The sequence below is a fragment of the Euprymna scolopes genome, chromosome 12, assembly GCF_053919585.1.
Source record: "Euprymna scolopes isolate OS-2025 chromosome 12, ASM5391958v1, whole genome shotgun sequence".
Classification (NCBI taxonomy): Eukaryota; Metazoa; Mollusca; class Cephalopoda; order Sepiida; family Sepiolidae; genus Euprymna; species Euprymna scolopes.
The window spans coordinates 53,584,458-53,611,155 of NC_136493.1; the positions used below are offsets into that span (position 1 = coordinate 53,584,458).

At 32.7% G+C, this 26,698-nt stretch overlaps 1 protein-coding gene across 2 annotated transcripts in view; it reads left to right on the forward strand.

The window, feature by feature from the left end:
• Positions 1 to 26,698, forward strand: part of LOC145291285 (corticotropin-releasing factor receptor 2-like) — a 641,903-nt gene that overhangs the window by 56,961 nt on the left and 558,244 nt on the right. The window contains exon 1 of one of the 2 annotated variants that reach the window (XM_080136935.1): positions 20,599 to 20,733. The exons of the other annotated variant lie outside the window; for it this stretch is intronic. The gene's annotated coding sequence lies outside the window, so the exon portion shown is untranslated. Of the gene's footprint in view, positions 1 to 20,598; positions 20,734 to 26,698 lie in introns of those variants that run through there. 2 annotated transcript variants of the gene reach the window in all.

The window sequence follows — 26,698 nt, forward strand, 5'->3', positions numbered from 1 at the left end:
CATATTCCTGCCATCCCCTTGTAGGAAGTTCAACGTTCTCTGAAAACATGTCTCTTCTGATCAGCAGATCAAAGTTAAGAGAAAGATCATGCTCGACTATTGTGCTATATCTATCTACTATGCGTGGCATCATCTCATTCGGACACAGCTTAATTATTAGTCGAAATGTTCGACTAATATAATATAATATAATTTATAGTGGAAATTTATCTTTTTTTTTTAAATAATCTAACAAAATATAACATCATGATTGTTATTATTATTATTTTTCTTTTTATTATTATTATTATTATTATTATTATTATTATTATTATTATTATTATTATTATTATTATTATTCCATGTACCGATTTGAAATGTTATCAGTGAGTAAAATATTTTGTGTATAAATTTTCAGTATTTACTTTAACAGTGCTTAATACATGAGTAATGATAGGTAATCTGACCAATTCTCACGAGAATGAAACGCGAAAAATTCCATGAAGCTTAATAGTGATATCTTTTTTCAAAACATTTATATATATATATATATATATATATATATATATATATATATATATATATATATATATTAATTTATAAAATATATATGGCGGTTAAGATACACTGAATATTCGGCGTTTCATCCACTCTAGGACTCCTCAGGCTTATGCGCGAATTCTGTGGTTGTTCATCGTTTTATATGCCCCTCTTATATTCTCAATATGTATATATATATATATATATATATATATATATATATATATATATATATATATATATATATTAATTTATAAAATATATATGGCGATTAAGCTACACTGAATATTCGGCGTTTCATCCACTCTAGGACTCCTTAGGCTTATGTGCTAATTCTGTGGTTGTTTATCGTTTTTATATGCCCCTCTTCTATTCTCAATAGAAGATATAAAAACGATAAACAACCACAGAATTCGCGCATAAGCTTGAGGAGTCCTAGAGTGGATGAACCGCCGAATATTCAGTGTAGCTTAATCGCCATATATATTTTATAAATTACTAACTAGCTCTACCTACGTATTGAGCACTTTTGAAGTAAATACTTAAAGTTTATGCATAAATCTATACTTTCGTATATTAATTTTATGTGAGTAAATTAAGTAGTTATATATATACATATATATATATATATATATATATATATATATATATATATAAGTGAGAAGGTGTGTGTGTGTGTGTGTGTGTGTGTGTGTGTGTGTGTGTGTGTGTGTGTGGACAATTCACAACCTTTATACGCAAAGAATTTTTATCTACAATTTGAAATATGGTATATAGGGTATTCAGACATGTGAAAAACTTGTAATCGGTTTTTATTCAGAAAAAAAAAGAGTTGCTCAGGGGTAAAATTTGACAAATTGGTCCATGAGAGTCATCGGATTTTGTTTGCAAACTGTTTCATGCGCATGCGTGTATCTTTTATATGACAAATACCTTACAAGAAGAATAAGTATAGTCGAAAACATTTTTTAATCGTTTAAAAATGGCCTAATAGTTATCGTACTCGACTCACCGTCTTGAGGGTTTTGTTTCGATCTCAAACCCAGTATTTTTTTACTTGCAATAAATGAGCTGCTTAGTAAAAAAATCATAATACCCATATGCACATGCCTTAGTTTCTGTATGATCTCAAATATAATATTTATACCTTTTTTTGATCGTACAACGCCGGGTGATCTGCTAGTATATATATATATATATATATATATATATATATATATATATATATATATATATATATATATATACACTTTGTCTGCGTAGGTCAGTTCGTTCCTACGGACTACGAAACGGCTGGGTCGGTTTTTTTTAATTTGACACAGATGAACGTTATAGGTTTTGTATACGAATGTCCGTTATGAGTTTGAACGTCTTTTATTAGGAATCTGTATTGGGATACTCTCGATAACATCAGAAATCGATTATTGAAAAAAATCGATTAAAAGATGGACAGTCTGATTTTGATCAAAGTTAACACTCTAATACAACCTAACATCACATGAAATGTTATCATCTCACAAGCGTAAAAATCTGACGTATAAAATCAACAAAAGTTCTTTGATAAGACAGGGGCGCCTTCGAAATGAATGTTTCTGTTTTATTTAACCGTGATATTTCATTTACATTTAAACTTTAATTCAAGCCATTATTTCTATATCTACTTATGTATCAAAAGCATATTGTGAGAAAGTTTATCTCAAATTAACTCCTAAACGACTCGGTCGATTTTTTTTTTTAATTTCAAAAAAATGTTTTTTATTTGCCTGGCAGTTTTCTGACATAGGTTTTGTATACGAATGCCCCGATGAGTATGAAAAATCGATAATCGAAAAAATCTGATTAAAGAAGAAACAGATTTTATCGAAAGTTAACGCTCTGATACAACCTAATATGATAAGTGCAGTTTACAAGTTTTATCCCTTCCCAAGTAGAAAGGTCTTATGAAGAATATCAACATTAGGATCTTTGATGAGACAGGGGCGCGTTTGACATGAATGTTTCTGTTTAAAGTACAAGTGGCCATGATGCTTATTTTTTGCATTTAAATTTTAATTCAAGTCATTATATAAAACTGATTTTATGAAATCAACAGTAAGTGGTTTACAAGGCAATGTAAACTACAATATTTTGTGAAGTAAGTAACTTCAGTTAGACATGTAAAGTCTCCTTCTTGTGTACCGTTGCCGGTCCCCGACTAGAGCAGCCAATCAGTTAATTTGATTGAAAAAATGAGCAATTTCATTGATTTCAATAACAATAAAATATTCGACGTGTGGACGACTCATCTATAATATAAATCTCACCTGTCTGTTTAAATGTATGCATTATGTAAAAGAGATTTAGAAGGCCGTCACAATGCGAGGAATGAATTATAGTCGATGTTGGTAAGAGGAGACGAGAACAAGTGGCGATTTACAAATCAATAAGTACATACATATATATATATATATATATATATATATATATATATATATATATTTATTCAGTTATGTTTGTATGTCTCCTTAAAACTTTCGAAAGAGGCTACAGATTTTTACAAGAAAGGGATCATATTGAAGATCGACCCTTTGGGCGACAAATATCGAAAAATTGACTAAAAACATTAATTCATTCACCCTCAACTGAACACTTTTCTACAGGGAGAGGTCGCATTTTTCGCCGATATTTTCGAAATTAATCGCCTCTTTTCGATTTTCTAGCCTGAATTTAAACCTACGTCACTTCCGGTTTGGCGATGGGTACAACAGTAAAGAACTTTTTTTTTACTTTATTTTCCTCCTTCGCGGTTTTGGTTCGAGCCTGCCTGTCCACCTTTTTTTTTTTTTTTTTCTCAACACACACCTCCACACACCCGGGCTAGTTGATTCTAATTCACACGTAAGGTCTGCCTGCTAATATATGCATATTACTTAACAAAGAGCAAATTCTTACAAAATACAAATGCGCAATATATACAGCAAACACTAAACCGGATAATTTTTAATAGCGATTTTGTACCACATTACGCGGAATGTATTTGCCTTGCTAGATTTAGATTAAAAAAAGAAAGTAAACGTTAAATTCTTGCTACATAGCATTTTATTATGAGAACTTACTGCGACGAAGCGGTGATGTAGTTAAAGATGGCGGATAGAGACGTTTCAGATAGCCTCAACGAAAAGACTAATGTGATGCAACTACATGCTGGAATTAATCTCATAAGAGTTAAAGTAATAAAAAAGTACATTTGTAATAAAAGAAAATGCCGATGTAGTGATACAGAGGAATATGACGAAACTATCTACAAATTGTGCAGGTAAATATATATGTGCATGCATAATTTGATTTGCCTTTCATAAATGGTTTATATTCCTTCATCGGATACACTAACATATTGCATTTTGACATCATGGCGGGGGTATAAGGGTACGAGGCCGAGCGAAAGTAGTACCCCCAAAGGGAGATAATCAGAGATTTCATTTTTATGTGATCTATTTTTAAATAAGCCTAAAGGTAAACTAGTTAATGCGTCTCGTCTATTGTATGCTTCTGTAACCAAGAATTAGCGTCTTGCGTGTGTTGAATTGCATCAGATGAGAAACATGAAGAAACTGTTAGCATAAATATGTCTGCCATTCCTATTTTTAATAAATTCCTTTACTTTTTGATAACCTTACGTCAACACTCTAAAATGTATATGATAAAATCGAATTTAATTATAGATACTACTAGCTGCCCTAGTTGTCCCTCGGCGGTTTCATAATAATAAAGCATACGATAATGTTTCAAACTTCGCAGCTTAATATGATGACGTAATATGACATCAATATCATGTCCGCATTTTGACATGGGTGAAAATCTGAAAAGTATGCTAATGTCAGAGAATATTGGAAAATATAGGTTTTGTAGAAAAATATATTTATTTCTCGTTTATTCATTTGTCAATGTTAAAAAAAAAAAAAAAGAATTTGAACTAGAACAAAAAGTAATATTGGGGAATCCTTGGTGGAAATAAGAATAAATAAACAAATAACAAAATCAATATTTTTGCATCATACCTTGATTACTGAATTTCAAATATACTAGTCTGGGTGTCCGGCGTTGTCCGGGTGTTTGGAGGTGTGTGCTGAGCAAGAACAAAAAAAGGTGGTAATAGGCAGGCAGACAGGCTCGAACCCGTACCGCAAAGGAGGAAAAGAAAGTGAAAAAAAATGTGACGTCTTTGCCGTTGCGTCCATCGCCAAACCGGAAGTAGCGAAGGTTTAAATTAAGACTAGTCAATTGAAAAGAGGGGATGACTTTCAAAAATATCGGCGAAAAAAGCGAACCTGCTTGTAGAAAAGTGTCCAGTTTAGGGTGAACCAATTAATGTTTTTAGCCAATTTTTCGAGATTTGTCGTCTTAAGGGTTGAGCGTCAAAATGATCCTGATCTCGTGAAAATCCATTGCATCTGTCGACAGTTTTAGGCAGACATACAAACATACATACATACATACATTTAAATAGACAGGTGAGATTTATATTATAGACTAGCGGGCGGTACCTGGCGTTGCCCGGTGTTTGGAGATGTGTGTGTGGTTTTGGGTAAATTAAAACTCCGGGGGAGGGGGTTAAATAAAAAAAAGTTTAGTAGGTAAGTATGAGGATCGAACCCGAACCCTTTAGGAAAAGTTGGAAATTAAAGTGTGAAAAAAGTGCGACGTTAACCATTGAGCCACCGCAAAATACTAACGAACGCACGTTTGAATTTATTTAACTATTTAGAATTGGCAGGTGCACGTTTTAATGACTTAATGAGGTCAACTTTGACTGCGGGACAGTATTTTAGTTACTGCGGCAACGCTTTTTTTAATTTTTATTTTCCAAGATATTGGAGGGGGAACCAGCTCTCCATAACAAGGGGATTGTCCAAATTGAATAGCAATTGTCTGATATAAGGAAAATTTCCACATTAATCAAATCTGATTGCTTTCCGACATTTCCGGCGATCGCGATCGGTAAAAAATACCGCCAGAATGAGTGCCGCTTTTATTTTACGAAAAAGACTAATCCACATGCGGCGAGCGAAAAATGTTTAATATTTATCTTTTCAAATTCGATCAAATTAAATAGACGGGCGACCTCCGTTGTTAACTCGTAGTATTATGTTTCATATGTGATATAAAAGTTTTAAGAAGTTGTGAGCCGATCGACCGCTTCTCGTGAAAAAGCCTTTCTTGGACATATATAAAAAAGCGAACATACATACACACACATTTTCGCTTTTATATATATATATAGATTAAAAATGTATAATTTAACGAATAATTTTTGTTTTACTTAAAAAGAAAATTATAAAATCAGTGGTTACCTGTCTACATCTCATAGTAGCAGGACTCCGTTGGTCAGGATCGATCATGGATGAAGCATCTTTAGCCTAGTTGCCCGGGCACTCTGCTTGCTTGAAACAGGACTGGTTGTACTAAAAATCCAATGACGAAGCGACCGACGCTGTCGCAAAACTCATAAATATTTGTAGCCGAAAGGTTGTTGCCAATATTATTTTTATTTCTACCTGCGCGCTTCTCAGCAGCAATGTTGATCAGCTTCTCTTTTCCTTTATTCAGATCTTAATGCACGGTGCCTTTTCATCCTGAGCGCTCATTTGCAATGATTTAACAACCCCCAACGATGATGCAAAAACGCCTTTATGCCTCGGCTCACATTTTTGTATCAGAGTTAGCTGCGGTCAGTGAACCTTCTCCAAGATGTCAGCTCTCCATACTGGGTGTCCTTTGGAATCCGCCCACGTTGTTTCTAATGATGCCATGACATTTTTTTTGTAACTGCTTTTCGAATTATTTCAGTTTGAGCCTCTAATTGCACGGAATACGAAGCAATTTGTTTTAATTAATTTGTTTAAAAGGTTATTAAAAGCAAATTGCTTCCGGTTATTTGAAAAAAATGACTATTATTCAAACTTAGTTAGCCCGGATATGTTTTTTCTCTTTATCACCGGTGTCAAAGTGTTGACGTCATAATTTTGCCGTTATCGTAAGATACAAATTTCGATATTATCAATCAATATTTGGAAGTTTTAATAATAAAAATAAAATAAATTTGAAAAATGCGGTGCATACCACCTTAGTTTACTGATACCCAAATTTCGAAATTCGTTTAGGAAAACATTTTCTTTCAAAGAATGATACGAAACAACAAAAAAAAGATTTTTATGGCTGACATTTTATTGTGTTGAAATGCTTCCACTCTATTGTTACACACAGCTTTACATGTACAGTAAGCTCCTGCGACTTCTGGTGGAGGGAGAAAAAGACGTGTAGTCTGCTTACTAGTTTATCTAACTTCGTTGTTTTTTTGTTTTTTCTAAAATCCTCTCTCGATCCGTGACTGCAATTCTAATTGTTTTCACACATTTTACACATTTCCGAAGTAACTTCAACAATAAATGTTTATATTCTCATTTTTCTCTCAAACTTGAAATTACTAAAACAACCAGAGTTGAATTTCCAACGCAATATATACCACACCCAGAACCTGTATATTTTACCATGTAGATAATAATTCTTAAAAGAAAGATTACACACGTAATTTTATTGATTTAAATCTTTCATAGGAAGGTTACGAGGAGTTTTCGTTTTTAATAAACCCTTTAATAATTGGGATATGTGCAAAATGATACTTTATTACACGAAAATTGTCTGCTAACAAAAACAATAAAATTGTGTGTTTCTTGGCACAGCGATTGTAGGATCCTGATCAAACGCAAAGTTGATGAAGTGTCAACAGAGCAGCTGCGCCGGACATCGAATCATATTAAAAAAATTTTTTTCTCTTTTTTATAACATTTCTCGATACTAGGACTTATACTTCCGTATTTTACACATATAAACAGATAGTTGATCTCACGAAGGTATTACAAAGGCAGTACTGCATGCCATATTCCACATTTACAAAATACTAGGGATGTCATTTGTTGCATTTGACAAGCTATGGAAAAAGAAATGACATATTAGTTCACCTGAAGTAAGGAAGTTATATGTCAGGCATATTTCAAGTCAGATATTTTATGAAGAAAATGTGTATTCTAATAATTAAAGTAGCGAACGTAATGGAAAAATAGCGAAATAATGAAATGGACGGCGCTTGGGTTAATAGCATAATAGGTTCATACTTTTGATGGCCTTGTGACTAACTTTAATCTCTTATTGCATTTGCAAGTGAATCGGTAACAACATAGTGTCTGTTCTTTCCTTAAAGACGCAGAAATTCTATAGCTTCACATAAAAAAGGCGTAGTGTCTTAAGTTGCGCTCGTGGAAAGGTCAATAAAATGTAAACTTAAAATACATTAATAATTCCTATTGCTGAATGTGCAAGTAAACTATTTACTAAGAACATGACAGGGGAGGAAGTTCCAATTTTTTTATATAAAATATTTTAGAATTTTCCTTGAAGTAAAATTAAAAGCAACAACTAGAAATGTAAATATTATTCACACATACACTAACAACAATTTTATTTGTAACAATGTGATGTATGTCTTAACGTACTTCCCTGCTACTAGACTGTCAAATAAAACATAGATCATATGAGATTTCACTGGAGAAACATGATGAAGACGACTACAAAAGACATATCCGATCAGACAAATGTCAATGTTGGTGTGTCGCTCCTGACAGCTTTAGACTTATACCACCATAATAAGAATAGTGCAAAGTTCTCTCAAACCCATTTTAAAAATCCCATTTAAACACACACATATACAAACTCATATAGGTGATGAATGTGTAAGAATTGGAACGTGAAATTATAATAAAGCAATACTACAAACGACCTGGTTGCTTCATTAGGATTGATTTTTAATAGAATGAAGTTGTACCAATGAAAGAAAACGGTGATTATTTCTGTTATTTTTTCACTTCCATATTAATTGACAAATAATATTCACAAATAAAGAACATGATTAAAATATTGAATCATGATTATATATGTATAATAATACAGCAACACCATCTTATGATCATCAAATTACGTAGAATGTTGAAAATCAAGCAAAAAGCTAATCAAAGCAATTCATATGATGAAAAAAAAATGAATTTAATAATTTTTTAAAATTTTATCTTAAAACATTTTCATGTATATGAATTTTCCTTGGGAACATTTTTAATGTTTATGTTATATAATCTCTATATAAATAAAATGAACTCATTTTTCGCGTCTGATTTTGACCTTAATAGGATTAAAAATCAAGATATTTCATGCAAATATAATATGCACAAACGGCAGAACAATATCTGAGGTGTGTTATAGGCTTATTATTTCTCAAATTCCTCGATGATCTTAGATTTCTATACTTTTTCTGCTGAGAAGTCACGGCCAAAATCGGTTAAGATCAATGGAAGTGGTAAAATATTTTCTCTCTAATAAATTCCTCCTCCCCCTGCCACCACTTAACACTGTTTGGGGATCGTTCACAAGGAACAGTTGAGAAGAGAACACCGGTTTGGCTTCGTAGTTCTTTCATGTGAAGTTATTTAAAATCACTAAACTAAGCTGCAGTGCTCTGTGGCGTAGTAGTTAGCGTGCTGGACAATTCACATTATATTTTCACGTTCGCGCGGACCTACGGTAGTGGGTTTTTTTTTCCTAAACAACTGGAATGGACATTTCTTGGTGGCCGAACTGTTAACGTTGCAGATGTTTTGTTTTTTTTCACACTTTATTTTCCTACTTTTACTCATGACTCCGGGTTTGATTCTTCCTACTTACCTACCATAACATTTTTTAAAACTCCCCCCCGTCCCGGAAACAAACACTCGGGCAACGCCGGGTACCCCCGCTAGTAGTGCAATAAATTGGGTCCATGCGGTGGGGGAGAATCGAGAACGTTAGCAAGTTTAGCTATGCAGTTTGCATAGCATAGCCAAATAGATGCAAATCACATATTTTACAAGAATGCTATCTGCAAACAAATGATAATCTGTCTCAATAAGACAATAAACAATAAGTTGACATCAAACGTAAGAGATGGCGCTATTAAATTTTCGGAATATATACATATTTTATTATATAAGTAAGAAAGTAAATCGAAAAGTCAGAGAGATGATTTTTAGTTACCGAGATATTCGTTGGGCAATGTATCGTCACTTTACATCCTGGGAAGCAAAAATGACGTTATTGCAGATATATAAAAACTAATAAAGAGAACTTGACATTACAACCCCGATCACACCCGATCTTGAAATGAAAATAAAAGCCATTTAAAGTTGGTAAGAAGTTATATTCTGATATCTGCATTGAATTTAGAAGTATCTTTATTACAGAGTTTCAAACGAGTACCAACTGCCAGCAAACTGAAATTAGTAGTTCGTAACCGAACGGCCGTGATTATTGAACTGTTTATTGATATTCCTATGAACTTTTCTTAGTTGTATCAGTACACGTCACACCGAGACACACTTTGATGAGCCAATCTTTCAAAGACAATGAAAACGTTAGACGAATATATACATTCTAAATGAAGCACGTATAGTTTCACCGTTAGTTTATACACCCAAGAGGAAAGCACACGTCGTATATGAATATAGAACATGCTATCATTTGTAATGCCATAAGGTGATGATATCTCTATGTAATGCATTATTCGCTGCCGTGATGTTGTCACTGGGATGCTGAGAACGCACACTACATTGCTCTTAATCAGAAGTTTAAAAAAAAACTATAAAATAATGTTTTATGACTGAACATTTCAAATGAATGAAAAAAAAACTAATCTAATCCATTGCCGTATTATATTTTAATGGGGATTTGTAGTGAACTACAAGTTCAGTTGTTATAAGATCGCCACCACAGGAATTATCTCCTCCTTTTTTTAAGGTGATGGTAGTAATCCTCTCAGTTACTACATTTTTATTTACGACGCCTGCGTTCAATCTCAAGAGACAATGGATACTTCCTGTAAGTGTAGCTGCGCGTGTAATTGCGAAACTATATTTCTCCTTGGTCCTCGGGACAAGATCAAAGTGTAAAGCTATGACTAGCAAAGAACAGCTATGACTAGTAAAGACCATATGTGGGGGTAACCCCACATATCTGACCTTGGTCACTGAAGGGGCAACCCTTCATACCAACAGTTTCTAATCCAGCTCCCACTTCCCACCTCTCGGGAGCTGGATCCCCCCCTTTCCCTCCCCCCTCCCCTATCTCCACATTAAAAAACGGCCTCCTGCCTAATTTGCTCAGTGGGGAAGCAAATAAATATCCCCAAGTGTAGTATCTGTTCGGGACAAGATCAAAGTGTAGTATCTGTTCTTCAGATGCTGCACTTCAATTTCTTGATCTCTGTCACTGGAGGAGAAATCCTTCACGACTGAGACAATTTTTATTTTTGTTCCTTTTCTCCACGTTAAAAAACGACCCTGGTGTCTAACTCTGTCCCGTGGGGAGGCATTGTAAATAGGAACTATATTTCTCCTGGATTGGCAGTTTGAGTGCAGTAGCAAAGAGAAGGGCTAGACGACTGGAAACAATGCCGAGATGTGCGGAGAGCACATACAGCGCATGGAATTTCAAAATGGTCACTTATATTAATTAGGCTCAACGTTGCTTAATTTTGGTGATCTCACAGGAACCTGTGTGTCAACGTGCATTAGGCCCTACATAACTAAAAATAACCAGCTTACTTCATCAGCAATGATTACTGATAGAACAAAGTTGTGGCAATGAAAAGAAAACGTGATTATTTATTGTGGTGAAATACCGAAATCCTATTAAGAATACGCAATTTTACATCTATAGTCAGTTCCCCAGTCTCCAAGGCAGATAGCAAAAGGTCGCTCTTGATACTTAATTTAAGTGGTGTTGTTATTAGATTATCTTCTCAGAATTTATTTTCTCTTTTAAGAGCAAGAAGAAATATCATTTCTATTTCCATAATCAATCGCAGCCATTACCATCTCTTTTAATAAGTGACCCCCAAAGCTATTAACTCCACCATTTTCGATGAGAGTTTTCTGTGCCTGTTCTATTACCATAATACAGGGATTAGTAGAGTATAGATTCGTGATATAAGTGTCTAAGTTATTACCCCCCTCTTTGGGGGTCAGTATAGGCAGTTCGTTCGTTAAAGTATCCCCCTTTATTAGCAAACATAAGTAGCCGGGGAAGCATTTATTTGCTACTATAACATCATTAAGTTAAGGCAGTAATTTCATTTTCCGTATGTAAACTATTATCATCACTTCTGATGACCTAAGACAAACACAATAACGTGACTTCTTATTCCAAATAAAGTAAAACTGTTTTGTACGAGATGTAAGAATAGACACGCGAACTATATTTATTTGTAAATAAATACATATTGATATTTATCATCGAACGATGTATTGAGATAATTATATATATATACATATATAAAGATACACACACATATATACACACACGCACACGTATATATATACACATATATATACACACATATATATACACACACGCACACACACATATATATATATATACACACACATATACACACTCACACACACATATATATATATATATATATATATATATATATATATATATATATTGATGAGACCGTGCGAGGCTGAACTGCGTAAAATTCTGTGTAAGTTTATTGCTATATCTTTTTCTTAATTTTAACCGCGATTACTTGGCCTTTTGGTTAAGATCAAAGTGTAGTAGTTTTTTCCCTTATTTTTTGAAATGAACATTTTTATTAGTTTATTCCCACTCCACGAACATTTTATTCCAATTAATTCAAGAACTTTATTTTACGAATGAAATCGAACTTTATTTTCTCACACATGCATATACACAAAAAAATAAAAAATGCACACACAACACACAGATAAGTTTTTACAAATTGTATATAAGTTATTTTTTACACTGAACGCTGGGGTTATTAGTTAGATTAAGATCCACAGAGTGATTGAGGTATTTTGGTAAATGTTGCCAGTCAAGAGTAAGACTTCAAAGTCTCATCTGTTATATAGTCAAAAAGACCCTGTACCCTCCCCCTCCCAATTTCTTATAGGGCCTTGTGCCTAATTTTGTTGTTTGATTCTTTTGTTTTATAATTTTACATTGTATTTTCAAATTTTGACAACAATAAAATAAATAAATAAGATCAAAGTGTAGTATCTGTTCCGGCAGATACTGCAAGCTATGACTAGCTATGACTAGCTATGACTAGCAAAGACCAGATGTGGGGGCAACCCCACATGCCTGACCATTAACCAGCTCCCATTTCCCACCTCTCGGGAGCTGGTCCCCTTTTTCCCTTCCCCCTCCCTTCACTCCTCACATTAAAAATCGGCCTTGTGCCTAATTTGCTCGGTGGGGGAGCAAATAAATACCATCTGTTCTTCAGATGCTGCACTTCTATTTCTTGTTCTCTTTCGGTGGAGGAGAAATCCTCCACGACTGAGACAATTTTTATTTTTGTACCTTTTCTCCACGTTAAAAAACGACCCTGGTGTCTAATAAATCTATCTAGTAAATAGGTACATACATATATATATATATATATCTATATATCCTGTTTATTATATAAACATTATTGGTTACATATGTGCATACGTGTTTCGGATTCCTTTTTTAAAGAGAGCCACGTCGTTAAACCAACAAAGGAAACTTATTTATACGATAATCAAAATTCTATTCGTTTTTTATATAAAGGAAGTATCCAGGTGTGGATTATACTTTGTCAGAAAAAGGGGGAGGTGTTATATAGTTTATGAATGTGAACGATAGAGGTTTTTGGAGTGAGGTATGTTAAATAAAAGAGGCATGAGTGGAAGTGGGAAGGACAGCGGGGGGGGGGGTATCGGTTTCATTTTTATTGGACGGTTGTCACTGTTTTTCTTTGCTGCTCTCTTATAAGACTTTATGAGTGTTTTTTCTATTCGGTTGGCATATTCATTCTCTATCTATTTTATTAATGAGCTCTATTAGTTTATTAATTTATTTAACACCTTGCTTTTTATTTTTTAAAGTCGTCTATTTCTGGTTTTCACTTTTTTGTTGTCTTGTTAATTTCAATATTATATACGTCTACAAGATCAAATTAACAGTCTTTGAACCAATATAAAGGCTTAAATTAAATAATGGTTGTATCCTAAGAGATACATTTGTCACTCTAATGTTTCCGAAGTAATTAGACTGGCAAAAGTTCTTGTTTCTAGATATAAACTTAATATCTATGGTGGTCATTCTTTCATTTGGGTTGTTTACCTCTGCCTTAATACTTGAATCTAATGTGAAAAATTTCCCCCACTCTTTATCTGTGCCTAAATCAAAACGTGGATTCCATGAACAAAGCTTCTTTCTTAGAACTGCACGCCTGTTGAACTCTGTTCCGTCTGCCTGCTTCCCACCTGACTACAAATTGGATGTCTTCAATTCCAACGTTAACAAATTCCTAATGGACCCCCTTAAGTAAACACTTCATCAAATCTCCACACTAACGTACTGTACTAGCAATAACCCGTATCCCTGAGTGGCTTCCGGGCCTTGATAAGTGGTGACCACCGTGTAAAAAAAAAAAAAAAAAAAAACTAAAATATATAATAGATTTTTTTCAGTTTCCAGACCGTTTACATGTAAAAAGATACATAATAGCATAGATGTGTCTGTATTGGTAGAACATCTCGTTTATATAAACAATCTTGTTGGACTACGTAGTTATACGTTGACATCAAATTGTGCTTGGTTTCTTTACACAATGCTGCTTTACGATACGTAACGTTCTACCTCGCTCTATCTATATATTGAATAGAAAAAAAAAAACATCCATAAAATTTTAAAACAGAGTAGCAAAGAAAAAACAAAGATAACCGTCTAATATAAATGAAACCAATACTCCCGATGTCCTTCCCCCTTTAACGCATGCTTCCTTTATTTGCTATACCTCACTCCAAAAACCTCTATCGTCCACATTCATCAACTATATAACTCTTCCCCCTTTTTCTGACAAAGTATAACTCACACCCGGATACTTCTTTATATAAAAAACGAATTGAGTTTTGATTCTCGTATAAATAAGTTCCCTTTATTGGTTTAACGAGGTGGCTCTCTTTAACTAGGGACTCCACCGAAACACCTATGCACATATGTAACAAATAATGTTTGTATAATAAACAGCCTATATATATATATATATATATATATATATATATATATATATATATATATATAGCGTAAGAAGAAATCAATTATCACCAATTGGTTTCTACTTACGCGCTTTCAGAATTTGCAGTCCTGAATATCTGGAAGAAGAATTCAAATACCTCACAAACATTTTGAAAAACTTGCAATATCCGACATATTTCATATTGAATACTAAGAGAAAAGCCATACAAATATATTCCAGAATAAACAATAATAAAAAATCATACACACCAGACCTTTCTCTCATGAACAGACATCTTCTTTTACCTACACACACCAATAATACAATAATCTGTAACACACTAAACAAACTAGAAATTCCTATCGTACAAACCACATCACTAACCATAAGACATATATCTAAAACTACGAAACATCTCCATAACAAACCAGTTTCCAATGGAGGTATATACACTATTCCTTGTCATAAATGCCATCATAAATACGTTGGTGAAACTCAGCGTAAATTGGGAAAAAGGCTCAGTCAATATAAAATAGATATAAAAATAGCAATTCTCTAAGTGCATTATTCTCTCATTCATTGCAGCATAATCACACCTTTGACTTTAAACGGCAAAAGTAGTTAAATTTATTTAAAATAAACCGCGCCGTAGACTTCTTGAATCTGCGCTTATCGCAATTTCAAGCACAATTAAACAACGTGCAGGTTTCTATAACATAGCGCCATTAATAAGTAAACTTTTATTAAAAGAACATTATTTAACTGTAGACACAGGTTAACCTTCTCACACCATTCAAACACCCCCTGTAAGAATTAAGACATAATCTCAATCAATAAATTACATAGAAAAAACTCATTTCATTTCTTTTACAAACCTATATTTGAATTTCAACAGATATATCTTTTTTCCAGTAAGAATATTAACTGCGTTCATATTTTTAAAATTACACTAACCACTATATGACGTCACTAAAATTTCCCTCTCTTTAACAGCGACAACCATCCTTTTTGAATTTCCAACGACTTTTTCCGTTTTTCTGAAATAGAACTGTGCACGTGAAACATTTTCAAATATTTTGTACTGGTATTTTTTGTTTCTTAATCTCATTCATCCAGAGGAATTCTCGAAATAAAGACGAAACGTTGATGAACACATACTACGGTTTGTTCCTTTTTATTTCTCTATTTTTTTCGGAATACTTTTTCCATTATTTTCATCATATATATATATATATATGTATATATATGTATATATGTACATATATGTACATATGTACATATATGTATACATGTACATATATGTATATGTGTACATATATGTATATATGTACATATATGTATATATATGCATATATATACATATATATGTGTATATACAGAAATATAGCAAGTTATAACATATATATGGCAATTAAGCTACACTGAATATTCCGCGTTTCGTCCACTCTAGGACTCTTCAGGCTTATGCTCGAATTTTGTGGTTGTTTGTCGTTTTTATATACGCATCTTCTATTGAGATTTTAGTTAGCCAATCAGCTTTCTAGTATCCCCCGCGCCCTCCTATCAGCCAATGAGTATGCACTTATTGGACAAAGGCCTATTTGACCCCTGGTTGAACTGTTCCTTTGTGTGTGCTCTATTTAGCCTGGATATCTAGTTTTGGGATCTGTTTTAAATCTAGGTTACTTTTTTTTAATGTTAGTTTATATATAAATATATATATATATGTACATACATATATGCACATATATATGCATATATATACATACATATATGTGTGTGATCGTTTATGTATATTCATGTTTATTTAATTTATTTATTTGTTTATTTTCTATTGTTTTTGTTAGTTTTAAAACTATTTTGTATCGCTATCCTAGAGTATATTTTATCTTGTGAACACAGTCGTTTACTATTTCTCTTCTACAGTTTAATAGATGTTGGGGTTCTTATAAGTACAGGATAGCAAATTTTTCATGAAGGCATAATCTACATGGGTCGGCTAGGTCCCTACACGGGGTAGCTTGTCGTATTATTTTCCATTCGACTAACAGCGAATGTCCGCTTTCCTTGAGTTCCCAGTATTTATTTGCTAGCGTTGTTTTCATACAGTGTTTTTATTGTTGATGCTTAATAGAAGATGCTTATATAAAAACGACAAACAACCACAAATTCGCGCATAAGCCCGAAGAGTCTTAGAGTGGATGAAACGCGGAATATTTAGTGTAGCTTAATCGCCATATATTTTATAACTTACTAACTAGCTCTACCTTCGTATTGAGAATTTGAAGTAAATACGTAAAGTTTAGACATAAATTTATACTTTCGTATATTAATTTTATGTGAGTAAATTAAGTAGTTATACAGAAATATAGATAGATATATACATTTATGTATCCATATATGTACTATTAGGAGAGATAATCTATATCTATCTATCTATCTATATATATATATATATATATATATATATATATAAAAGCGAAAATTTGTGTGTATGTACGTATGTGTATATGTGTTTCAAAAATACATGAAAATGATTGAGTAATCAACAATAAAGCAAGGGAAAGATGGTCTTCTTCTGTCAAGAAATGACAATCACCATGTTTGTATGTATGTATGTATGTATGTATGTATGTATGTATGTATGTTCGCGTTTTGTGTATGTCAACGAAAGGCTTTTTTTCCAAGAAGCGATTGGTCGGCTCACTCCTTCTGTAAACTTTTTATATCACGTCTAAATGATAATATCTAAGTGTTACGAACAGGGGTCGCGTGTGTATTTAATTTGCCCGACTTTTACCAGCTCGCCGCTTCGAAAAACGAATAATCTGGCTTGCAGTGCAAAACTAAGTCAGACAGCACGCCACTTCCTCGCACCTATTTATTTCACTTTATAAGCATCCGCTTAACGCCCTTATCCCCCCTTTCCCTCGTGGCCGAGACGGTTAGGTCTCTGGCTTTTTCCCCCCTTTCGTTTTCGCATTCGCGTCAAGGCTTTGGGGTGCAATCCTACCTTCCTACTAAAACTTTTTTTTCTTTTACACCTCCCGCTAGTCTATAATATAAAGGCAAAAAATTATTAAATGTATGTATGCTTGTATGTCTGCCTAAAACTTTCGACAGGGGCGACGGATTTTCACGAAATCTATATCATGTTTAAGCTAGACCCTTCAGACGACCAATATCGAAAAATTGTCGAAAAACATTTATTTCTTCACTCTAAACTAGGCACTTTTCTACAAGGAGGGGTAGCAAAAAATCGTTCCTTCATGACAGTTTAGCCAAACACGCATGCGCAAAAAAACGTTCTTTCTTGAATTAGTTTAAATATTAAAAAAAAAACGATGTAACTTCACTCACATGATCATAGACCAGTCGTTATAGTGGAAGCGTCATTATCTTAAGCTTGCACGTTCGATCCCAAATATATATATATATATATATATATATATATATATATTTAGAGTTTTAATATAGAAATAGGGTCGTTTATACTATTTTTTGTTTTTTATTTTTCCATCACGGTCGATGTTTTTTTTGTTTTTGTTTTTCTGATTTTATTTATGCCATTTCTTTTTCGTTCGCTTATTCTTTATTTTGCATCACGTTCGCTGTTTGTCTTTTGTTTTTCTGATTTTAAAAAAAGTTATAATATTCAATTTATTTTCCATTTTGTTTTGATTTACCCCCCCTTAAGACACACACACACTTCACCACACCCGGGCAACGCTGGGTACCTCCACTAGTATTTTATAAATCGATTCGGAGGGTTTTTAACAGTGCTCAATATGTAGGCAGAGCGAGGTAGAAAGTTACGAAAATATACTTAAACTAGACAGACGATTTCACTACAGAAATAAAACACCGAATACTCTATGCAGTTTAATTTCACGAATATTTCTATTACGCGCTACGATATGCACATACCCACGCATATATATATATATATATATATGTATGTGTGTGTGGGGGGGTGTAGGTGTGGGTGTGGGTGTGTGTATATATATACATATATGTATATGTGTGTGTGTTCATAAATACATATAAGTATATTAAGATACATATGTGATACAGCGGAAAAGTACTGTATGTGGATGACTATACTTCTCCCTATATTGGGTTGAGTATATTGGGTAGTGATATACAGACTACAATTAGCGTATGAAGCGATGCTCTTTGTGTAAACAAATTAAGCTTAGGCCTTTTGACAATGTATAAACATTATTAATCCAATACTCGTACAGCAGCAGGTAAATAGCACAACTCGACTATCGTTTTGGCGGTCGAATTTCGATCCTGGCTTGAGGCAGTTGCTTCTCTAGCCGCACTGATGAGCTGTTATGCAGCGAAACAGTATTGTATATGGATGACTATATATACTTATATATATATATATATATATATATATATATATTATGCTAGCAAAAGTACCCGTTGTAGACTGGGTTCAAAAACAGCCTACAGAAAGTGGACTCTGCTTTATGAAAGTATGATAGGTTATGAAAAGAAAGGGTTGTAAAGAGATAGCTTCGAATTTGGCGGTATCAAAACTAAAGCAAAATATGATGAAAGTAAAAATAAAATAAATAAACCCCATAATTTATTATACCATACCTGTTCATATTGAAACACTTATCACGATATTCTGTGAATCTATATTTTAAAAAAATTGTTAAACTTTGTGACATATTTCCATTCTATGGAGGTCAGGTGCGAACGAACACCCCATAATTTTATTATACCATATTTCTTCAAACTGAAACATAATTATCTTACACAGATAGATATAAAAAGTCTTTATTAAAGTTTGTCCCTATTCCCATTTTATGGAGGCAAGGCGCGAACGCAGACCCCACAATTTTATTATACCATCCCTATTCAAGTTAAAACATACTTATCAAAGTATTATTATGTACATCTATATCAAAGTATTATTATGTACATCTATATAAAAAACACTTGTAAACTTTTTTTTTTTAATTTTTTATTTTTTATTTCCATACTTTGTGGACCAGGCGCGAAGGCAGACCCCACAATTTTAATGAACAACCGTTCTGCCAGATCAAGCATACCCATTCCTGCGTCTCGATACATCTTCTATCATTATATGTAATCAGTTGTTTAAAATAGTCAACCATATAGGAGCCTATTCGTGACCAGACACATACAAACACCCACAGACATTCAGCTTTATATATATACTAGCATTTCAGCCCGGCGTTGCCCGGGTGTTTGGAGGTGTATGTTGAGCAAAAAAAAAAATAGCGGTCAATTTTTTTTAACTTTGACCCCTATTATGACCCCTTAAAATTTATAGTTTAGGGCTCAAATCACTTTATTAAGTTAGATCCAGGTTCAAGGAACCTATATCTAAAATTTCAAGTGTCTGGACCCAAAATTGTCGGAGGAGTTTGGTAGAGTTCTTAAAGGTCAAATCGTTGAAATTTGACCCTTAACAGCCAAATTTCTGGCTGATACCCGTCACATCGATTTTCCCAAATCTCAGTACTCGGTATTTCAATTTTCGAGTCTATAGAACTAAAAATTGACAGAGTTATTGCGTAGGGAAATGTACACAGACACGTTCACTTTTATAGATATATATATATATACATATATATACATATATATATATATATATATATATATATATATATATATATATATATATATATATAATGAGAGAGAGAGAGATGAAATACAGACGAAAGATCTTTAGAGAGGTGGTGCTGGTGCGTAAGTAGATAGACTGATAATGTGAGTCGTAATTTTTTAATAAATTTATTTGTAAATATCTTTCTAAACGGTCGAACAACGTTAATAAAAGGTGTGTGTAGGTGTAAAACTCATCTTAAAATGAAATTTTAATTGACTAAAATCTGAATCGCAATATCTGTTCGCGCACGTGAACACACGGGCACAGTCGTTCGGCGAAGCATTTCTCTTTCAGCATCCACGTTTTCGTTCGTGTTTTCATCTGGCTCTGGTCGATGAGAGAGGCAGTCCACAATTCGACAACTCATAACAACGGCCTCTTCTATAGTACGCTTTTTTCTAAGAGCCGGCGACGGACATCACACACAGTAAGATAAGTTTCATTTGTTTTCATTTCTTTCAGCGCGTAATTACTTTCAGTTATTTTTTTTAGGAAGGAGAGGGTATTTGGTCTGGAAAAAATGTATTCTCAAACAAACTATATTTCAGATTTTTACTTTTTTCTTACTTGGCGTTCCGTCTTTAGTATTTTCTACTCTGTCTCCGTTTCCCCCCCTCTCTCTCTCTCTCTCTCTCTCTCTCCTCTCTCTTATAAATCATATATATATATATATATATATATATATATATATATATATATATATATATGTATATATATATAGTATAAAGCTGAATGTCTGTTCGTATGTCTGGTCAAGAATAGGCTCCTATATGGTTGACTATTATAGAAAACTGATCACATATGATGATAGAAGATGTAACGAGACACAGAGATGAGTATGTTTGATCTGGCATAATGATGATTCATTAAAATTGTGGGGTCTGCGTAAGCGCCTGGTCCACAAAGTATAGAAATAAAAATAAAAAATTAAAAAAAAAAGTTTGCAAGTGTTTTTGATATAGATGTACATAATAATACTTTGATAAGTAGGTTTTAATTTAAATAGGGATGGTATAATAAAATGGTGGGGTCTACGTTCGCGCCTGGCCTCCATAAAATCGAAAAAGACACAAACTTTAATAAAGACTTTTATATCTATCTGCGTAAGTATACTTTGATAATTATGTTTCAGTTTGAAGAAATATGGTATAATATAATTATGGGGGTGTTTGTTTGCGCCTGGCCTCCATAGAATGGAAATATGTCACAAAGTTTAACAAGGTTTTTTTAATATAGATCCACAGAATATTGTGATAAGTGTTTTAGTATGAACAGGTGTGGTATAATAAATTATGGGGTTTATCTATTTTATTTTTACTTTCATCATATTTTGCTTTGGTTTTGATACCGCCGAATTCGAAGCTATCCCTTTACAACTCTTCCTTTTCATAACCTATCATACTTTCATAAATCAGAGTCCATTTTCTGTAGGCTATTTTTGGACCAAGTCAACGACGGGTACTTTTGCAAGGATATATATATATATATATATTATAATATATATATATATATATATATATTTATATTGTTTTTTTATATTATATTTTTAAAATAATACATATGTCGCTCCCCATTTGGGATCGAAGGGAAATTATTCCAAACTCTCATCTAGTAAAAAAAATGCACTTCGTATAAATAATTGAATTCATTTAAAAAGTATCGCAAACAAAAACAAATAACACACACACGCATATATATATATATATATATATATATATACATATAAATATATATATATATATATGTATACATAAATATATACATATATACACATATACACATATGTATGGGTGTATATATATATATATATATATATATATATATATATATATAATTTAGTAATTTCTGTATGCACATATAATAATGTGGTTTTATATGGTGTACATAAACTATCGGTATTTACTTAACAATATTTAATACGAATGTAAAGCTAAGAGTAAAATATGAAAATGTATTAATGGCAATTAAGTTACACAGAGGCGTTCGCGTTACATTCTACCAGGAAAGCTTCTGCGGCGAAATGCGGACGGCCTATATAGATTTATTCCTTACAGACAGATTTAAATTTTCCTACACCACACGCACGCATGCAAACTCACACACACACATACACACACACAGACACACACACACACATATATACACACACACACACACACTTTTTACGTTGTTTTTAATATTCATTTCTCTTCTTCCTGCTCAATTGTCCAGTACTTCCCTATCTCCATGATTTTCTTATGTGTTTCATTTTCACTCTTAATTTTCTTTTTGTATTATTATTCAAAATTTCATCCCCCCCCGTCCGCTCTCTCTCTCTCTCGCTTTCTCTCTCTCTCTCTCTCTCTCTCTCTCTCTCTCTCTGAATAACATTCTTTTAGATTTTCATTTTCCCATTTCTTATTTTTCATATGAACCTCTTCTCTCTCTATATATATAATATATATATATATATATATATATATATATATATATATATATATACATATATATATATATATAGAGAAGAGAGAGAGAGAGAGAGACGTATGTGTATAAATTTATATATGCATATATATATAAAGCTATAGATATATGTATGTGTATATATTTATATATACATATACATATATATAAACACATATATGCATATATGATGATTGCAACGTCTTGTTAGACGAGTGCCACTCCCTCAGACATTTAAACTTCATGAGCTTAAATGCCTGAGGGAGTATCTATACAAAGATGATGTTACAGAGTCTTAGCTTTGTACGACAGCTAAGTCTCTCTCTCTCGGTTCAGAATGGTTGAGATCCAGCAACAAGCATATATACACACATATATATGCACACACATATTTGTACACACATGTATATACACACACATACATATATTTATATATATACACATATATATATGTATATATACAAACATAAATACACACCCTCACATTATATATATATATATATATATATATATATATATATATATATATATATATATCCTCTCTTTCCATGGTTTTTTTTTTCATAGTCATCACACACGATTGTCTTAATTTAAATTAAAGATATTCTCTTAGTTTATAAGTTCGTTTTTTTTTTGTTTTTTTTTTAGCTCTTTGTATTGATTTTTTTTTGTTTTCCAATCATTTGTATTATTTTTTTTAATGATTTCTTTCTTTTAATTTATATGTTGTGTTATGTTATCTCTGTTATGTATACATTTGTTTTACTGTATATATTCTTAATGATTTGCAAGCGCAACATGCGCCTTTTATTAGTTCCGGCTATCTCACCTGGTGTGCATTCGGGAGGTTTCAAAAGGAAAACGCGGAACGATCATTTGCGTCGCGTTTTATTTTATTTCGTTATTTAATACTGGATTTGCTAGACTTCAGGATAAAAATACATTGAGGTTAAGTTTTAACTCATCATAGAAACATTACTCTGTTTGCAAGCGGAATGGTATATTGTCGGTCGACTGAGAAACCTCTTGTCGACGATTACAAACTGGTCCGATTTAAGCTTTTTTTTTTAAAACCATCGGGTGTGTTCATTCGGGTAGCTGTGTTCTCCCCTATAAATTGATGACGTGTGTAATCTTGCTGCAATTGGAACTACGTAAATAATTAAGTTCTGTTTAATTGTTCTCTTTTTTATAGTACTGCAGAGTCGAAAAGTATAAGTTCCGACTAAAACTTTTCGCATTACAAAAGTTCTGACGACTGCTCTTTATTTTAAATTCTTCCAATAATCAGACTCTGTTGATTTTATGGAGAGCGCTACTAGTCAAACTTTATTTAGTCATTTTCCATTCATATTAATTATTTATTACGAATAATTTTTACCAAACATTTTTTTCAATTTATTTAAAAGCAATTAAAATTTAAAACAGATGTTTTTTTTTAATTATTTAACTCATTAATGTTAGATTTAAGTTTAAACTGAATATATTATCATATTGAAAAAGGTTCGGCTGTGAATTTTAGATCATTAAATTAATTGAAATTATATTTTAATTCGATTAGGCTAATCCATTTTTTAGATCTATGCATTGTAGTCGCTATTATTATTGCATTGTTATTATTATCATTGCAGTAATATAATCACCTTTATTTTCAGACTAATGTTTAGGTATGAAGCAATAATTAGAAAATGGTTTGCCACTGTCGTAAATGAAGATAAAAAGAAAATTGTTTTCTAAAAATATGTATTATTCATATATAATTTCCAGTAGAACCCCGGGATACGGCATTAAAATTAGTAACAAAATACAATACAGTCTACAATACATATGTATATAATCAAATAACATAATAAATAACACCGTAATGCAGGTGCCGTATTTCACATCATCACCTTTAAAAAACGTATCCTAGGGACATATGAAGAAGGAGAACGTAGAATTTGTGTAAGTTCTAGCAACCTAAACTTATGAAAACATCGATTCAAAAATCCGACTCCTAAGCATTCCTACGAGTCCGTCTTTGACTCCTTCCAAACCTTTCGATTTCCTTGCGTTTCCCCAACCTTGCGTTTAATGACTTCTTTCTAATTCGACTTTTAACTTTAATCTCTGCCATCGTTGCTTGATTTAATTTCAATTGATTGTTCTTAACTATCGTCCTTTCTTTGTACGTTTTATTTCTGCAATGTTTTTTTTTTGTTGTTTTGTTTTCGTTTTAATTCCTTTGTTTGTCTTCCTTTTTTGTTCGTTTATAATACGTTTCATAACTTTATGTAAATTCGTGTTACATTTTTCTATCTTTTCTGAAGCTGTTCCTATTTACTTGTCAGCCACGACAGCAAAACACGAAGTCGTTCTTTAATGCGGGGGATTGGATTCAACTGCCCAAAAAGAGGCTCTGTGGATTGAAACAAAAATAAAAATTATTTTAGGGGTTCTCCTTCACTGACCGCAGATTAAGAGATAGAAGTGTAGTATCAGAACAGACACAACGTTTAAAATAGCTATTTGCACAAAATATAAAAATATACATTAGAATAAATTAGGAACAAAGCCATTCATAAATGTGCGTGGGAGAATCTTTGTCGCTTGTTATGTTTGGTTACATGTGACTTAAAAAGTGTCTATCCTACTCTTATTGGAATCATCAATCGCCATAATACCACATTTACTCCAGATGTCGCCCTATTTTAATTTTCCATATTGTTAAAACAATTTATCATTCCTGAAAATAAATATATCCATTTACAATAATTTCAATGGAGAAATTGCAGAGTATGGAAAAAAGAAGAACAATTTTAATTTGTAAGATTCTAAATCCTTTCTAAATAACAAACTGTCCATTTTTTTTTTTTGACAGAAAACAAGCAGGCGTGATGCTACACTTTGCAATAATTATTTATTTCCTAAAAAATTTATAACATAAAAGATTCTGAAAACAAATAAGGCACAGGGTCATTCAAATATATAGGGAGGGGAGGTCTATGATCATCCTTATCACTGTATATACTATTTCATTATCTAGTAAGAATCCTTAATCGCCATAATACTGCATTCACTCCAGGAGTCGCCCTACTTTAGATTCCCAAATCGATTTTTTGTGAATAAATATGTATATAAATAAGTTTTTTTTATAGGTCCCCCGAAAAAAAAGAGGGTGGACCTGTAAATTCGCCATTGTCCATTCGTCTGTTCGTCCGTTCGTCTGTCCGCACTTTCTCAATAACTACGCCTTGGAATTTTTTGCGATTTTGCGCAAACATTAAACATGATGTGAGTAAAAAAAGTAACAGAACGGATTTTCCAGGAAAACTCCGATTGCCCCCCCAACTAGCGTGCCTTTCGAGTTAAAATGGCTAAAATTGTCACTTTTGTGCTTATTTAAAAAAGTGATGTCTTTTTTATGATGATTTTTATAAAACTTTCTGAAAAGTTGGAATTAACTGATTTCTATATAATTTTGTTTGTCTATACTTCGCGATAATTCTTGGGTGTGCCCCAGGGGCTCTTTTTAGGCTAATAAAATCACTCCAATTTTGGGACTATTTTACCATATTTGTCCAAAATTATCTAGTAATGTATATTTAGCAGTTTTGCATGGTGCTGAACTCAAATTTTAATATGATAAGGCCTTGGGGACTTTTTGGGCTAAATAGGGGGTGCAATGATGGATTTGGTCATTTTTATTTTTTTTGCATGGTGCAGAACTCAAATTTACATATGCTAAGGCCTAAAACAGCACCCTTTGTTCATTTTCACCAGGATTTAACATCCCCTGGGGACCTTGGGGGCTAAATGGAGGGGGAGGGGAATGCTGAATTTAGTCATTTTTTTATGCCTCGTTAACTGTTCACTCAGGGGGAGGGCATGCATGTTTCACTTGTTTAAAAAAATTCCATACATTTTGATCATAAGGAATATGTTTTTTAAAAAAGTGTAACTTGTTTTTC